This window comes from Vombatus ursinus, unplaced genomic scaffold (genome assembly GCF_900497805.2).
Source record: "Vombatus ursinus unplaced genomic scaffold, bare-nosed wombat genome assembly UNPS02009573.1, whole genome shotgun sequence".
Taxonomy (NCBI): domain Eukaryota; kingdom Metazoa; phylum Chordata; class Mammalia; order Diprotodontia; family Vombatidae; genus Vombatus; species Vombatus ursinus.
The window spans coordinates 13,617,757-13,631,451 of record NW_020949351.1 but is presented as its reverse complement, the minus strand read 5'-3'; the positions used below and the strand labels follow the sequence as shown (position 1 = coordinate 13,631,451).

Here is a 13,695-nt window from a genome sequence, read left to right as displayed (position 1 = left end):
TGAAAATATGTTTAATAGAAATTATATGTATAACCTATATTAGATTGTGTGCTGTCTTGGGAAGGGTGGTGGGGAGGCAGGGGGATAAAAATTTTAAACTCAAAAGCATATGGAAGTGATTGTTGATAAATCAAAATAAATTAATAAAAAAAAAAGAAAAAGCTACAAGCCAAGACTACAGTGGAGGGAGTGTTGGTGCATGATTTTTGTTTGCAGATCAGATGATTGTTCACTCAATACAGTTTCTGAAGCTGAGATGCAACAAAATATAGATTGATTCTCTTCTGCTTGTGGTAATTTTGGCCTAAGAATTAACACCAAGAAAACACAGGTGCCCCACTAACCAGCATCACAACATCCATATGTGCAATTATCAGTTATGGCAAATGGAGAAGTTGTGAATACTGTGAATAAGTTCACTTACCAGGACAGTATATTTTCCAAGGCTGTACACCTTGATAATGGTGTTGGTGCATACATTGCCAGAGCTAGCTCAGTATTTGGGAGGCTCCAAAGGAAAGTGTGGGAGAAAAGAGGTATTAGACTGACTACAAAACTGAATGTCTGCAGAGTCATTGTGTTGACCTCAATGTTGTATGCCTGTGCAACCTGGACAGTATACCAGTTCCCTGCCAGGAAGTTAAATTGCTTCTATTTGAATTGTCTTAGGATGATTCTGAAGATCACAGGGCAGGATAAGGTACTGGACACTGAGGTTCTTTCTTGAACTAAACACCCATGTATTTAAACTCTACTGTGCAGAGAACACAACTACGATGGGCTGGCTATGTTCAAATGCCAAATGTATGTTTGCCTAAGAGACTATTTTATGGAGAACTCACACAACGTAAGCGTGCTTATGGTGGTCAGAAGAAACAATATGAGGACACTTTCAAGGTCTCCCTGAAAAACTTTGGAGTTGATTGCATGATGGGGAGGCACTGGCAAAGGATGTCCCAGCATGGCACACCAGTATCAAAGAAGGTGCTATGCTCCATGAGCAAAGCAGAATTGAATTAGTTCAAAAGAAATATGAGAACAAATTTAGAGAATCCACCCTAAATACTTACATGGAATTTTTGTACTCAACCTGTGATAAGAGAATGTCAAGCTTGTATTGGTCTGATAAGTCATAATCAGACACATTGTAACTTTACTCTAATATAGTGATGTCATTTTGGTAGTCTTTGAGAATGAAGGACAACAACCAACAATATAGAAATATATTTTGCATGACTTCACATGTATAATCTATATCAGATCACTTGCCTTCTCAAGGAGGAGTAGAGGAGGGAGGGAGAAAATTTGGAAACTCAAGATTTTAGGAAACAAGTGTTTTTTTTTTTCTTTTTTACCTGTAATTGAAATTTATTGAATTTAATTTATTTAATTTAATTAATTTTTAAAAAAAATATTTAATGAATTTGATAAATGAATTAATGAATGTATTTAGTGAAATAAAATAAATTAAAATAAATAAGGTACATGTATCATCTTTCCATATAGAAATACTTTATTGGATCCCTTATGATTTCTCTTTCATGTTTACCTTTTTATGCTTCTGAATCTTGTATTTGAAACTCAAATTTACATTTGGCTCTGATCTGTTGTAAGAGTCTATTCATCTCCTTGACTTCTTATTTAATTTATGGTCAGATTTGTCTAGCTGTAAGAGAGCAAAGTTGAGGTCCCCCACAAGTATAGTTTTACTGTTTATTTTTTCTTATAATTTATTTAACTTTTCCTTTAAGAATTTGGGTGCTATGCCATGTGGTACATATGTTCAGTATTGATAGTACTTCATTGTCTATGATGCCTTTTAGTGAGATGTATTTTCCCTGCTTAACCCTTTTTAATTAGATATAATTTTACTTTTCTTTTATCCAAAATCATGATTGCTACCCCTGTCTTTTTTTACATCAGCTGAAGTATAATAGATTCTGCTCCAGCCCCTTAATTTAATTCTGTGTCTGTCTGTTTAAAGTAAGGGTCTTGTAAACAACATATTGTTGGATTCTGATTTCTAATTCAGTCTGCTACCCATTTCTTTTTCATGTGTGGGTTTTTCCCATTCACATTCATAGTTATGATTACTAACTGTGCATTGTCTTCCATATTAATCCTACTTTCTATGTATGTTTGTACACATGTATGCATGCACATATGTTATTAATACACACATATATCCATATATATGTATGTTTGTATTCTATATATTTACCTCTCTGAACCAATTTAGATGTGAGTGACATTCAAGTATTGCTCACCCCACCACCATCATTTTCCCTTCCCTGCAAAAGCTCTTGCTCAACTCTCTTGTTTGAGATTTTTTTTTGTTCTTCCTCTCCCTTCCCCCTTCTCACAAGGCATCCTTATTTCTCACCTAACCTCTTCTTAGGCAAACAAGAGATGTGGTTCATCCTAAAACTTCTCTCTGAATGCATCTGCAGCAATCTGGATGGTAAAATCTTCATGTGAATACTGATCTCAGTTAAATGTTCTTTTTTGACCTTCTTAGTAGATTATAGACAATGTTATATTCAGACCACCAGCTGAAACCCAATCAGAGATACTTCATCTTGCTCAAAATTAAACAGCTGATATTAGTGAACAAACTAATAGGGAGAGAGAGAGCAGCCACAAAGGGAAGAGGACAAATATATCACATATTTAGATGTTCTCTAGCCTCCATTTAGAATTTTTAGTTGGGACAACATCCTAAGACTACAGTTTGCTTCAATGACAGCTGAAGATCTCTTTTGGAGATTTTTCTAAGTAGGAGATAATTCTCATAATAACAATAATAATTTAACATTATTTAACATTAAAATAATAATTTATCATCATTATATAATGATTGACATAATATAATAACTACAAAAATATTATTTATATTATAATTCCTACTCTCATGAGCTTACATTGTGGTGAATAGGTGACCATCTGATATTTATATATAGCTTACAACCAAATGAGCATATCATATAATGCTTATGTAATTATATAATATATTTATATATTATATTTTTATATTATGCCAAGCCCCTAAGGAGATACAATGCACATGATCACTATTTGATTAAGATGTCTAAAATTTATTGAAGTAGGAAATATGAAAAGATGGTAAGATTTTAGGATATACTGGAGCTCAGATTTCCCACAAACACACTAGTAAATCTCTAAAAATTCACAAGAAGTAACAATAAAAAAGGAAATCAAAGAGAAATCACTATAAGCTTTTCTATTCAGTCCAGGACTGTACAAAAAGACTTCCAGCATCCTGCTAAAGCTCTGAACAAATACAATCTATGGTAGACAGCAGGAAAAAAACATACATTGAATATCATCTTAGAGTAGGAAACAGGCAGCAAAGCACCCAGGTAGCCACCAGAGACAGAGTAGAATACAATAACAGATGAGTATGCAGGCAATTCTTTGCCCAGGCAAACCATAGCTCAAGTGACAGCATGAATCAGAGGCACAGCAGCACATCATGTCTTGGAGCATGCCTTTCATCAATATAAATATTAACATTTGATTGTGGCCTATTAGGTCCCTCTTAAAGAACAGAGGCAACTATGGAATCATGTATGTATAAAAGAAAGAGACAGAGAAAGTAGAGATGGCTAAAACTTAAGTATATCCACCAGGGAATTGAGTAAAAACTCAAGATTTCTTGAAGAATATTTAGCTTAGTCTTGGCCTCCACATCCAGGACCAGCAAAGGCTGTGCTGATTATCCAAGGGTATGAGAGAATACAGAATCTCCATCAAACCCTAATCCTCATTCTAGGAACTGAGACTGGAGATATTAATAAAGAGAGGAAATCATCTAACAAGATGAAGTAATTTTATGAAAAGAAAAAATCCAATAAGTAAACATAGAAGAAGAGAGTAACTTAACAAGAAATCCAAGTAGAACCTTGAAGGAAAAAAAAAATATTTGCTGGGCCACAAGAACTGCAAAGGGGTACAAAAAATGATGTTGAAGGAAATATCATCTGGGGAAAAAAAGAATAGCAAATAAAATGAACACTTTTGAATAGATGATATTAACTCTTACACAAGATTTTTTTTTTTAATCAAAAAGTTGAAATAAAAGAAAATGTTAAGGGAGGACTACCAAAGCAACTGAACTGGAAACCAGGTCTAGGAAAGACAATATAGGAATTATCTGCCAAACTGAAAATCATTATCCTCTCTCAAAAAAATCCTGAATAATGCATTGCAGAAAATTATAAAAGAAAATGGACCAAATCTATTAGAAACAGTAGACAAAGTAAAAATGAAAAGAATCCATTGATTAAGTTAAAGAAATTTCAAAAGGAAAACTTCCAGGAACCCCTAGGCAAAAATACACAACTTCTTGAAAAAGAGAAAGTACCTCAAACATCAAAAAAGAAGAAATTCTCATGTTGGGTCAGATTCACACAAAACTTAGAAGATACCATTTTAGAGAAGGAAGGACTTGAAGTATGATATTTTAAAAGGCAAACTTTATAATTTGCCTTAAAACCAAATATAACCTATTGTATAAAACCAGTATATAGAAAAGGTGAGAAATGGAGATTAAATAAAAGTATGAATTTCTAATCATTACTCATGACAAGGTCATTACTGAATTAAAATTTTGAAATGGAACTACAAGATTAAGAAAATACAGAAGGGTAAAGACGTTTGATTAACTGGAAGAGACTCTTTGATGATATTTCTTTTTCTTTTTTTTTTACATTCTAATGAAGGAGAAGAAACAAATAAACTAACAGAACATTAATATCTTCAAGAGTCATAGAGAAAGTTTATTGAAGACAGACAGAGGCTTTTGGGGGAAGGGATGTGTGTGGTGTGTGTATGTGTGTGTGTGTGTGTGTGTGTGTGTGTGTGTGTGTGTGTCCATGAAGCAGCAAATGGATAATAAAGAGGAAAATGCTACAAAGAAAATATAGTGAAATGAGGCAACTAACTATCTCAGATAATAAGGAAGCATGAGTTTAAGATTATGCAAAGCAAGAGAACTGAGGAACAAACATCTCATTAACTTCAATTTTATCTCAAACCAGTGAAAGTAGGTCAAACACACCAAAGTTTGGTGTATAAATATTAAACTCCATAATCTAGTAGATTCATGGACATAGGATAAGTAGGTTTAGGAGGGAGGGCACAATTGGTGAAATAGTAATCATTGAATAAACATATTCTAAAATAAGAAAGTAGAAAATGAAGCAATAATTAAAAGAAAATAAAGAATAAAAAAAATATGACACAAATGCAGATAACGGGGAAAAGAATAGGGGCAATGGAGAAGAAATAGATTCAATCATAGACTGCTAATGTTAAACAAACTTCTCATTCAATACCTCCTTTGTAATGAGTGGGCTAGCATTGAAGAAAATGAAAAAAAAATTAAGAGGAGAGGATAGTGGTAGATACACAATTAACAATCATCATAATGAATTTTATAGAATTGACTTTTCCATAAATCAGAATAGTATAATAAAATGGATTTAAAAACTAATCAAACATTATGTTGTATATAAGAAATGTGAGATATAGTTTCACAGATAAAATTATGGGTTTCAGCAAAATCCATTATACTTTAGTTAAACTCAAAAAAGCAAGGGTACCAATCATAACTTCAGAAAAGGCAAGAGTTTCTGTAGAATTTTTTAAAGAATTATAGTGGATAGCTATCTGGTGACTAATAAATGCGAACAAAAGAAAGTCGATACGTATCTCAGCTACATATGGCACTTTTGCAAAAGTTAATCATATGTTAGAACATAAAATCACAAACTAAAACACACCATTTCCTATAAAGTATACTATAATTTTATATTCAACAATATTTAAAAGAAATTAAAATTAATTGAAGATGCCAAATGTTTGATCAAAACAAAAATTGTAGAAGTTATAAAATTTCATTAACAAAACAATGAGAAAACATCAAAATTTATGGAATGTAGTTGAAGTAATCCTTACAGCAAGAGTTCTAGAGAGCTTTTCAGTAAGAACAAGGGTTATGCAAGTATTTCCATTATCAGCACCAATATATGATAGAGTTCTAAAATTAATTTGCTATAATAATAAAACTAAATAATAAATTAAGGAAGTAGCTTTGGCAAAAAGGAAACAAAACTATATTGTTTTGCAAATAATCTGATGTTCTGTTTGGCAACCCTAGATAGTCAACTAAAAATTACTCTAATAATAAATGATCAAATTAACAGCATATAAAATAAATATACATACCCCATCAGCATTTCTAAATATTTCCAAGAAAACAAAGTAGATAAAAGTAGAAAGAGAATCCCAAATAAATTGGGATATCTGAATTATAACAACTACAAAACACTGTGTGGAAATTGACAGACCTAAATTAAAGAAATATCAAAAGCTTGTGATGAGCCCATCCTAATGTAATAAATATGAAAATATTACTTAAATTAATTCATCTTCAATGGGCCATAGTCATCAAGATACAAAAAAATTACTTTTTAGACCTTGAAAACATAACAATAAAATTTATTTGAAGAAACAAAAGGTCAAATTTCAAAGGAAATAATGGGGGAAAGTGGGAAGGATGGGGATGCAGTAGTACAAGATCTCAAATTATACTAAAAAACAAAAAAATCATTAAAAAATTTCATACTAGCTAAAAAATTAGAAGGTTGATCAGCCAAAGAATTAAATAAACAGCATATAGAAGCAAATGAGCTTAGTATCACAGTGTTCAATAAATCAAAATACCCAAAGCCAAAAACAAAATGAGAAAAACTTGAAAATATTAGGCACAGATCATGAGTGGGGAACCTGCAGCCTCAAGGTCACATGCGTCCTTCTTGGTCCTGAAATGTGCCCTTTGACTGAATCCAAACTTCTCAAAACTTCCCCACTCCTGGCACAGATCATCTCATATCATATTCTAAGATAAACTTTAAATGTATAAACAACTCAAGACAATTTTTGATAAAGCTTGCTATGCATCTCCTGCCAGAGAGGCAATAGACTCAAGATGAAGAATAAGATATATAGTTTTGAACATTGCCAATATGAAAATGTGTTTCACTTAACTATGCATGTTTTTTACAAGTGTTTTGTTTTCTCTTTATTCTTTTTTTTTCCTAGTAGATATGACATCTTGGATAGATATGGATGCTATGGCTAAGATAGTCCAACTCCCCCAAAAAATATTTAAAGGGAAAATAAAAGGGAGTTATAAGTGATTTTATTACAGAAAAAAGGAAACAAAATGGCAGGAAGAATCATTGATAAGCAGTACAACTCTAAAAGTTACATGTTAAATGTATTATATATTTAAAATAAAAGCAAGATGTATGTAATAAAGATGTAAGGTTGTTGTTGTTTTCATACAGCTCTCTTTTCCTGTTCTACAACACATGGGAACACATTTGGTATCTGTTAAATTCATATATAGAGATATATAGAGAGAGATGTAGGTATATATGTATATGTATCTGTGTATATATGTGTGTTTAGTCTAAATACATATACAAATACATATATACACACACACATATATGCATATATGTATGTATTTATATATGTGTGTATATACATATACATATAGTATAAATAAAGTTGAACCCAAAATCAATGTTGAGAAGTAGTTGGAGAGACTATAGATAGGGTAGGATTTTTCAGTTAAAGGAGAATCTTGACCATGTGAAAGTTTAGAGTTAATCATCAAAAAATAGGAATCCTTAAATTATTTACTAAAGGAATGAGAATGAAAGTCATTTAAAGAAGATTGAATTAAAGGGAAAGAATTTTAATATCCAGTTGGCGGACCACAGAGATAACTTATGACAGATATGGATTATTAAGTCCCCATTCTCACTGATATGCTGTTAATGATAATTTAATATTCTTGACTTTCTTTTAGAACTAACAGCAATTCTTTCATTAGGTCTTGAGTAGTAGTGACATAGTTTAAGACACTAGAAATGAGGGAGGGGGCGGAGCCAAGATGGCAGAATAAAAGCAGTGACCTGTTTGAGTTCTACCCCAAACCCCTCCAAATACCTATAAAAATGGCTCTAAACAAATTCTAAAGCAGAAGAACCCACAAAAAGACAGAGTGAAACAAATTTCCAGCCAAAGACAGTCTGGATGGTTGATCAGAAAGGTATATTGCATGAGGTGGGGAGAGGATCGCAGTTTGGCATGGGTGCGCAGGCCGCAGAGACCCTGGAGCAGGCCTCAGAGGACTGAATCGTGGGCAGCTGTGGTGATTTCCAGACTTCTCAACCCATGAACGCCAAAGACAAATTAGAAGGTTAGTGGGAAAATCTGTGACTGCGGTGGTGAGAGAAGAGCGAAGGATCCCAGCCCCTTTCCCTGAGGCAGTGGCTGCTTCCTAGGAATGTTGTAGCCAAATTCCAGAATTCCCAGGTCAAGGAGAAGATATTGCAAGCAACCAGAAGGAAACAATTCAAGTACTATGGAAATACAATCAGGATAACACAAGATTTAGCAGCTTCTACATTAAGGGTCTGGAGGCCATGGAGTATGATATTCTGGAAGGCAAAGGAGTTAGGCCTACAACCTAGAATCACCTACCCAGCAAAACTGAATATAATCCTTCAGGGTAAAAAATGGTCATTCAACAAAATAGGGTACTTTCAAGCATTCCTGTGGAAAAGATCAGAGTTGAATATAAAATTTGACCTTCAAATACAAGACTCAAGTGAAGCAGGGAAGAGGTAAACAGGAAAGAGAAATCATAAGGGGCTTATTAAGGTTGAACTGTTTACATTCCTGCAGGGAAAGATGATATTTGTAACTCATGAGACCTTTGTCAGTATTAGGGTAGCGGGAGGGAAAAAATTATATGTATGTATAGATAGATAGATAGATAGATAGATAGATAGATAGATAGATAGATAGAGAAAGGGCACAGGATGAGTTGAAGATGAAGGGGTGATATCTGAAACATAAAATTAAGGGGTGAGAGGATTATACTGGGAGAAGGAGAAAAGGGGAAGTAGAAAGAAGTAAAATATCTCACATGCAACAGACAAGAAAAGGCTTTTACAATGGTGGGAAATGGGGAAGGTGAGAGGGAATGAGTGAATCTCATTCTCATAGTATTTGGTTTAAGGAGGGAATAACATACACAATGGGGTATGGAAATCTATTTTACCCTACAAGAAAATAAGGGGGGAAGGGGACAAGAGAGCAGGGGGCTGATAGATGGGAGGGCAGATTGGGGGAGGGGATAATCAGAACAAAACACTTCTGAGGAGGGACAGGGTCAAAAGAGAGTAGAATAAATGGGGGGTAGGATAGGATGAAGGGAAATATACTTAGTTTTTTACAACAGGAATACTATGGAAGTGTTTTGCATGAATACATATCTGTAACTTGTACCAAGATGCTTGCCTTTTCAATGAGGGTGGTTGGGGAGGGAGGAACGGAGAAAATTTGTAACCCAAAGCTTTAAAAACACATGTCAAAAATTAAAAAAAAAATAAAAAATTTTTAGAAAGACACTAGAAATGAGGAAAGGAAACCTGATCAAACTGATAGAGAAAGCTTGAATGGAAACAATTTTACTAGAGAGTATAGATATAGGCTTAATTTACATAATTCATATTCTATGATGGGAATGCACTAACCCCTAATCTCTGCTTCTCTCTTCTCAGAATTGTTGTCTTACTTAAAAGTTCCATTTATATGTCACCTTCTCTCTTGAACTTTCCCTTAAACCTTCAGTTTTTAGTCTTTTCTCTTTTCTCATTTTTTTCTCATAATATGCTTTTTCATGTATATTATGCCTCCTTTCATTAAATGTAAGCTCAAGTAGGGTAGGGATTCTTTCATTTCTATTGTTGAATCTCCAGAACAATGTATTGCATATAGTTGATGCATGAAAAATGTTTGTTGAAGTAAGTTAAAATGGATTGAACTGATGCTAGATAAGAGATAGTACCTGTTTACTCTTCCCCAGAGGAAACAATGGTTTAACATGTACTAAGATTATATCACATGTCTAGGTCTTCTGAGTTTTAGTGGGTGGGAAGTCCCTAAAGATTGAAAAGAGGTAAAAACTTCAAGTAATTAAAGAATCTGTAAAAATGGCCTCCCCAAGCATAAAATTTAGTCATGAAAAATATTATTCACAATTGTCTACTCTGCCTCAAATGTGAACTTCTTAAATTTCTTTTGTATGTATATATGTATGTAAATAATATTTTATTTTTTCCCAGTTACATGTAAAGATAGTTTTCAACATTCATTTTTATAAAATTTTCAGTTTCAAAATTTTTGTCCCACTCTCCCTTCCATTCCCCCCTCAAGATGGCAAGCAATCTGATATAGGTTATACACGTGCTATCACGTAAACATGTTTCCACATTAGTCATATGAAAGAAGAAGCTGAACGAAAGGGAAAAGCCACAAGAAAGGAAAAAAAAGATGAAAATAGTATGCTTTGATCTGCATTCAGACTCCACTGTTGCTGCTCTGGATGTGGATAGCATTTTCCACCATGAGTCTTATGGAATTATTTTGGATCATTGTATTGCTGACAAGAGCTAAGTTAATCATAGTTTGATCATCATACTATGCTGCTGTTACTGCATACAATATTCTCTGGGTTCTACTCACTTCACTTAAGCATCAGTTCATGTAAGTCTTTAGAGGTTTTTCAGGAATGTGTCACCTTATTTTTTTTCACCTTATCATTTCTTTTTTTTTTTGCCTTTGTGAGAGGAAATTTTATTGTAATTATTCATTCATCTCAATAGAGTTCAGAAAGAACAGATTAGCTCAGTCCAACATGATTGGCAGTTGGAATAATCTAGTGAAGCAAGGACCTGCTAGGGATTTAACTTGGATACTTTCAATACTTAGCCAACTAACACCTCAAACATAATCCAGAAGAATGTGTTATCTTCCCCCTTCTCACTTGAGTCCCCCAACTACCTCATCTCAACATTGAAATAATTTCATTAAATACAAGTCCCACAGGAACAGAGGCCCCTGGAGCTTGCAGCCATGAGGACTATGCACAACAAAGAAAAGAAAATGCAAATAAAACTCTGATAATTTACCAGTCTAATAAAACAAGACCCTTCAATATATTAAGAAAAAAATCCAGTTACAAACGTACTATGGGTCTATGTGAAGAGGGTCTGGTGTAATGACTGAAAGTGACCGGCTATTTACAAGATACACAAGCAGGATGGATGCACTGATTTGGGCACTGGCCTTCAGAAGCCAGACGTGTTCTCTCCACTGTAGGCTACAAACAAGAATCCATCTTCGTCTTTTTCCTTCTCATAAAGTTGTCCCATAGTTAGGCTAGACTGTGGGACTGTTTTATCCACAAACAGGAAGATTGCTTCCTCTGAGGGTAGCTGGATCCATTTACTGATGATCCACATGAACTGGGCCGCAGTGATGTCAGGTGGAACCAGGTACTTCAGCTTGTCAGTGTCAACAATCTGAGAGCCTGAGATTTTTTCCACAATCACCGGGACCCGGTAGGAATGTTTGGCGCGGATTTTGGCAGATTCAACACATTTGTGTTGCAGAGAGTGGTCCTCTTTGAACATCCACTTCATGGAGGCGGAGGCGGAGAAGGGAAGGAGCCGCCTCTCAGAGCCGCGACGACAGCGGCTGTGGCAGCCTCTGCGCGAGAAGCGGGACTTCCTACTGGCAGAGCCTCACCTTTTCATTTCTTAAAGCACAATAGTAACCTATTACATTCATAAACCACAACTTGTTCAACCATTTCCCAAATGAAGGGCATTACCTCATTTTCCAATTCTTGGCCACCATAAAAAGAATGGCTGTAAATATTTTTGTGCATGTGGGTCCTTCTCCCTTTTTTTATGATCTCTTTGGGATACAGAACTAGTAGTGGTATTGCTGGATCAAAGGGATCACGGTTTTATAGCCCCATAAATATAGTTCCAAATTGCTCTCCAGAATGTTTGGATGAGTTCAGAAATTCACCAAAAATGCATTAGTGTTCCAATTTTCCCACATCTTCTCCAAAATTTATCATTCTCCTTTGCTGTCATATTAGCCAATCTGATAGGTGTGAGGTCATATCTCAGAGTTGTTTTAATTTGAGTTTCTCTAATCAATACTGATTTAAAGCATTTTTTTCTGTTTGACTATAGATAGCTTTAATATCTTCATCTAAAAACTATTTGCATTCTTTGACCATTTATCAATTGGGAAATAATTTGTATTCATATAAATTTGACTCAGTTCTCTACATGTTTGAGAAATGAGGCTGTTATCAGAACTGCTGACAGTAAAAATTTGTTTCCCAGCTTTCTGCTCTCCTTCTAATCTTTGTTGTGTTGACTTTTTGCAAAAACTTTTTTTTTAATTTAGTGTAATCAAAATTATTCATTTTGCATTTCATAATGATCTCTATCTCTTGTTTGGTCATAAATTCTTCCTTTCTCCATAGATTTGACAGGTAAACTATTCCTTTGCTTTTATGACAACACCCTTTTTGCCTAAATCATATAGCCATTTTGACCTTATCTTGGTATATGGTGTGAGATGTTGGTCAGTATATAGTTTCTGACATACTATTTTTCAGTTTTCCCAGCAGTTAGTTCTTATCACAGAAGCTAGAGTCTTTGGGTTTACTAAACAGTAACGAGAACCATTTACTACTGTGTCTTGTGTACCTAGTTTATTCCAATGATCCACCACTCTGTTACTAAGTCAGTACCAAGTAGTTTTGATGATTGCTGCTTTATAATACAGTTTTAGATCTGATGCAGCTAGGCCACCTTATTTTGCTCTTTTTTCATTAATTCCCTTGATATTCTTAATTTTTTTTTCTTCAAGATGAATTTTATTATAATTTTTCTCGCTCTATCAAATATTTTTGGTAGTTTGATTGGTAGGGCACTGAATAAGTAAATTAATTTAGGTAGAATTATAATTTTTATTATATTATATATTACATTATATATTATATATTTATTTATATATATATATAATTTTATTATATTAGTTCAGCCTACCCATGAGCAATTTATATACATATATATATATATATATTTCTAATTGTTAGATCCCACTTTATTTGTGTGAAAAGTGTTTTGTAGTTTTCTTCATATAACTTCTGGATTTGTCTCAGCAGGTAGACTCCCAAATATTTTATATTGTCTACAGTTATTTTAAATGGAATTTCTCTTTCTATTTTTTCTTGCTGAGCTTTATTTGTAATATATAGAAATACTGATGATTCATGTGGGTTTATTTTACATCATGCAACTTTGCTGAAGTTGTTAATTATTTCAAGTAGTTTTTTTTAGTTGATTCTTTAGGATTCTCTAAGTGTATGATCATATCATCTGCAAAGAGTGTTAGGTTTGTTTCCTCATTGCCTAGTCAAATTCCTTCAATTTTTTTCTTCTCTTACTGCTAAAGCTAACATGTTTAGTACAATATTGAATAATAATGGTAATAATAAGCTTCCTTGTTTCACAAGCTGATATGACTAGGAAGGGTACTAGATTATCCCCCTTATGCTTGCTCTTGGCTTCAGATAGATACTATTTAACACTTTAAGCAAAGTTCCATTTATCCCTATGCTCTCCAGTGTTTTAATAGGAATAGGTGCTATATGTTGTCAAAAGCCTTTTCTGCATCTATTGAGATAATCTTATGATTTCTGTTAGTTTTGTTATTGACTTA

General features: G+C 33.7%; 1 pseudogene; it reads right to left on the bottom strand.

The window, feature by feature from the left end:
- Window positions 1-11,234: 11,234 nt before the first annotated feature.
- LOC114035918 lies at window positions 11,235-11,588 on the bottom strand (annotated as a pseudogene).
- Between the last annotated feature and the right edge of the window lie 2,107 nt (window positions 11,589-13,695).